The following is a 5,035-nucleotide window of genomic DNA, read 5'->3' as shown; positions in this document are numbered from 1 at the left end:
ATGTTAAATATAAGAGATTATACTTTCGTATAATTTTCTGCATATATTATATTAGTGCATATTAGGTTGGCTTCAAGGGGAGTCGGTGGTGGGGTGGAACGGACGGTTGGCCCGGAGTTGAAGTGGAGAGAGTTAAGGGCAGTGAGAGGAGTTAAAGGCAGGGAAAATGTAACAGTGTGGTGAAGGTGGTGGAGGAGGCTTGGAAGAGGTCGAGGAAGTGGAGGAGGAGTCGAGGATAGCGTGGTTGGAGAGTGGAAGTCAGTAAGGGTGTTCTTGAAGGTTAGGATGAGGAGAAGGAAGAAGAGGGGGCAGGGACGTGATGGGTGAGAGGCTGGAAGGGGAGTAATGGCACGGAGCAAGATCTAGCCGGCTGGAGTGGTGACGCATGGCACACGTTGTGATCCGGCGACGGGAAGGAGGTACGGCGGAAGTGCGCTCCGGTTGGTGGTCTGAGCCGACGAGCTCCGGTAACTTAGCCGGTCAACTTTGACTTTATTAATTTTTTTTTTAATTGTTTGTTGGTCGTTTGTTGGTGATTGTTGGCCTAATTACAACGTTTGTTGGTTCTTTGGTCCCCCTCCCGCACCCACCTCCGCCGGTAGGCAGCGTGGACCTCGCTTTACAACGAAATTATAAAGTACATGCATGGGGGGAGAGTGCAGGGGAGCAAAGCCCTCCCGCCTACGTATGTACTTTGATATATTATATAAGATATATTCATCATTAAAAGCTAACAATAAGTGATATGCATTATATAAGTATACATATACGTTTCAAATTCGCGCACTTTTGCATGCGCGTGCGGCCACTGAGTATGCGCATATGTGGCCGCTGAGCATGTTCAGTGTCGATTACCGAAATAATTTTTTGTTTTTAAGACTAATAATAAACCAACAAACGCTAAAATTAGACCAACCAATCATTAGCAACGATTACGCATCGATTAGACCGTTTTTTAATTAAAAATGAGATTTTTCCGGCTAACTTAACGCTAATTTTTCTTTTTTAATTAAAAAAAAATTAAGAACCAACAAACGTTGTAATTAGGCCAACAATCACCAACAAACGACCAACAAACGATTAAAAAAAAAAAATTAATAAAGTCGAAGTTGACCGGCTAAGTTACCGGAGCTGAGCCAATGCGGAGTGTCAACAGCTCCAAAAGAGTAGGTTGGCACCACTGCGGAGCGGCGGGACTTAATACGTAGGAGCGTGCGGGACTGGCGTACGGAGCGAGTCGGTAAGGAGGAAAGAGGAGATGGCGCGAGAAGTGAGCGAGTGAAAGCTTAATAGTCCAGTCGGCAAGTACATTTGAAAATCGACTAATTAGGACAAAGCTGCAAAAAATTTTAATCGCTTTGTTTGGGTGTCAGTAATGACATACACTAAGTTTTTGACCTTCCCCGTGGTGTGCTTCGGCCGCCATCTTGGAAGAAAGGGGTGAAAAACCGGGTTTTCGCGAATATCTCGGTTTTCATTAGACTTAGGCTAAAATAGTTTAATGCAATATTGTAGGGAATTAAATTTTCTACAAAAAAGGAAGTATAGGTTTTTTTCCTACGACCGATAGTTTTGGCGCTAGAGCCGGGAAAAGTAGAATACTTTTTGTAACAAACGGTTTCAGCGACTTTATCTTGCCGTATCTCACTTCTCAGAGACTGTAGTATACTTTTGAACTCGTTTCCTCACCACCTTGCGGTAGAGTTAGTGGCGCGTTTTTTTTATGTCGTGTTTCCTGTAGGCCTAATCAACTAAGTTTATTATTAAGATTATGAGAATTTTTTTACATGAATCGTGGTATTGACCCTGGGCTGCAACTAAATCCATTACTTTTAAGATGCGCATACTTACAGTTTTGCCCCACGTATCTCCTCTTATCTTTGCAGTTTTCAAAATATTTTCTTTAACTTGCATCGTATTGATCACGTGCACAGTATCGCGCCTTGCAACATTCTTCTTTGTCTGTTTTTTTACAAATTCTTGCGATGCATTTTCTGCGCAGAACAGACATGTCGTCTTGAAGTCGAAAGATGGAATGCTCGATTTTCGGGAGCCGATTACGCTAGAAACAGCTTTCTCTTTGGCTCTCAGTAATGCAATTATAAGTTTCTTATCTATATAAGATTTCCGGCACTTGACGTGCACAGTTACACAGTTTAGTCCCCTTAGGAATAATTTTTTATTGTCTTTTCTCTCTCTACTGCTCTCGATAAGAGTTTTAATCCCTCTCTCTTTGACATCAACTGTATCACCGCGGGATAACGTCTCCTCACAAATAAAACACTGCTCTAAATTCATAATTTTATTTTAGTATAGGAACACGAAAACACATGCAACTTTGACCAAAGCCAATGCTATACTAAATTTTGACCTGAGCCCACCCACCGAAGGACGTATATTGTAAACAGGACATTGTAAACAGTGAGATAATCGTCATAACTATATCTTTTAATTTATTTAAAATCTTGGATGCTCCTAGCTTTTAACAAAGGGTGTTTATAGCATTGTTGAGTAAATAATACAAAGCCAGATGTATGAAACGACAACGGTTCACTAGCACAATAACAACGCCATTTACCTGAGAAGTGAGATACGGCGAGATCTGAGTCGCTGAAACCGTTTGTTACAAAAAGTATTCTACTTTTCCCGGCTCTAGCACCAAAACTATTGGTCGTAGAAAAAAAACCTATACTTCCTTTTTTGTAGAGAATTTAATTCCCTACAATATTGCATTAAACTATTTTAGCCTAAGTCTAATGGAAACCGAGATATTCGCGAAAAACCGATTTTTCACCACTTTCTTCCAAGATGGCGGCCGAAGCACACCACAGGGGAGGTCAAAAACTTAGTATGTAATTACTGACACCCAAATAAAGAGATTAAAATTTTTTGCAGCTTTGTCCTAATTAGTCGATTTATTTGTTATTTTTAACGACGTGCCGACTGAACTATAAAGGTGGAAGCACACAAAATTGCAGGAGCCATATGCGCATGCGCTAATAAACTATGCTTATGTATTTTTATGTAGATTGAAAATTCAGAAGCTATGGGCAGAATGCAGATACCATAGCGCATGCGCATATGGGTTCTGCATTCTGCTCATGGCTCCTGCAATTTTATTAGTTCCACCTTAAGGCGGATACGCAGCCTGCGTCAGCACGACAGCGAATAAGAGAATCGGCAATTTTGACGAGTGATGGAGAGCGAGGGATCGACACGTGTCACCGCGACAAGGATTGAGAGACGAGCGACGGGGAGCGATTGCAGTGGAGGCGAAGAAGAGAAAAGAAAGAGTTGGAAGGAATAGGCGAAGGGGATAGCGAAGGTAGGGGAGGAGTTGGAGAAGATTAGGAAGATTATGAGAAGCAGAGAGGGGGGAGCGGGAACGAAAAATTCGGCCGCCGCACGGCAAGAGGACGGAGAGAGGAGAACGGGGGGAGAACGGAGAGATGGGGGTACGGAGAGTGAAAGGTGGTGAACGAAGAGAGGCGAGAGGAGAACGTAGAGAGTGAAAAACGGTGAAAGGATAGATAAGGGAAAGGGCCGAATTGAGGGCGAAGAGAAGGAAACGGAGGAGAGAGAGCGGAGAGAGGTAAAAAAGGGAGAGTGTGGAGGAAAGGGAGAAGGAGGAGAGAGGCAGGGGTTATACACACACACACGCTCGCACGAGGATTAGAGGAGGCGTAGAGAGAAAGATAGAGGGGTGGTTAAGAGACATGTGCTGAAGAAAGTTTGCTTATAGGAGGAGGAGAAAGGTGAAGAGAGACGGAAGAACGGACTGAGAGCAGAAGCAGGGAACAGAGAGCAAAGAGACGAGACAAGAAGAGTGACAGGGTGGCGCAGGAGCGGGGAAGAGAGACGGAGAGAAGCGGGATTAAAGAGGAGGTGGAGAGTCGAAGAGTGGGCACGGAAGGTAGGAGAAGGGAGCAGACTGGAGGAGAGAAGAAAGAAAGCAGGAAGAGAAAGGAGAGTTATGGACGGAGGATAGGTAAGAGATGGCACGAGAAAGAGAAGGACAGGGAAGGGTGGGACAGGGAGGAGTACGGGGGCGGGTATCGAGAGGGTGGGAGGGTGCTAGTATGTTAAGGGTCGCTATGGCCAGGCCGGGACACGAAAGAGACTTGTAAAGGGTTGGGTACGTCCCTATAAAACGCCGCATGTGTGGATAAAAAGAGGTGTATGTATTTGTTTCTAAAGGGTTGGGAACGTTTCTTCAAAACGCCTTGCAATCCTGAGGGGAGACAATAAACGTATCTATCTGTTAGATTGGCTTCAATTTAATATTTTGTTATTTTGTAACATTGCGCATTGTAAGAAGTGGAATGTAACAATAAAATGTCTTCTTCTTCTTTTAGCGGTTGAGAGTTTCTTCTCTTTCCACCTTAGGCCAAAGGCCTGTTTTTTGTCAGCAACCTCTTCGGATTTGACTCGGCGGTTGGATGCCGGAACTGTGAGCAATTTAATTTCTTAAACTGGTTGCTAGGCATACTTAGGTAGCCGACATAGATCGGGGTGGAAGTAAGAAACACTGAGGTATGACCTTAGCGGTCGACGCCTATGGGTGGACTAATTGGTTAACGTCTCTTCCGAAAGACGGAGCCCAGTTTTCCCATTTAGGGTTACCTCTCTCCGCTAGATGGGGGGGGGCGGCATTTTTGCTGAAAAATTTTTCAGTGGCCTAGCGGGATTTGAACCCGGTTTTCCGGATTACGAATTTGGCGCTCTACCCACTAGACCAGCCGTTACCCTCGATAAAATGTATTGAAGTAAATCTCTCTGAAGATCTTTGCGTTTATTAATTTTTAATGCGTTTAATTCTTGGAAAAATAATTAAATAATTAATTTGGTATTTCAACTCATGACTATAAATCATGTTTTTAGAAAGTGAATTTAACGCAAATTTTAATAACAGTTATTATACATACATGTAATATTACGAAAACGTATTTAACAAATCGACATAGCAAAAATGTTACGATACCTGTAATGTAACTCTCGGCAAGAATGTTATTTCCGGGGCCCCTCAATTTGAGAG

At 43.3% G+C, this 5,035-nt stretch overlaps 1 long non-coding RNA gene across 1 annotated transcript; it reads left to right on the top strand.

The window, feature by feature from the left end:
• Window positions 1-640: 640 nt before the first annotated feature.
• Window positions 641-4,354, top strand: LOC112462966. Its single transcript, XR_003041733.1, has 2 exons — window positions 641-1,240; window positions 3,136-4,354. It is a non-coding gene; the product is annotated as an uncharacterized LOC112462966 (long non-coding RNA).
• Window positions 4,355-5,035: the final 681 nt, after the last annotated feature.

Source organism: Temnothorax curvispinosus, unplaced genomic scaffold (genome assembly GCF_003070985.1).
Source record: "Temnothorax curvispinosus isolate PA1 unplaced genomic scaffold, ASM307098v1 QBEX01012982.1, whole genome shotgun sequence".
Taxonomy (NCBI): Eukaryota; Metazoa; Arthropoda; class Insecta; order Hymenoptera; family Formicidae; genus Temnothorax; species Temnothorax curvispinosus.
Note: the sequence above shows the minus strand (reverse complement) of the source record. Positions and strands in the feature narration are given on the sequence as shown.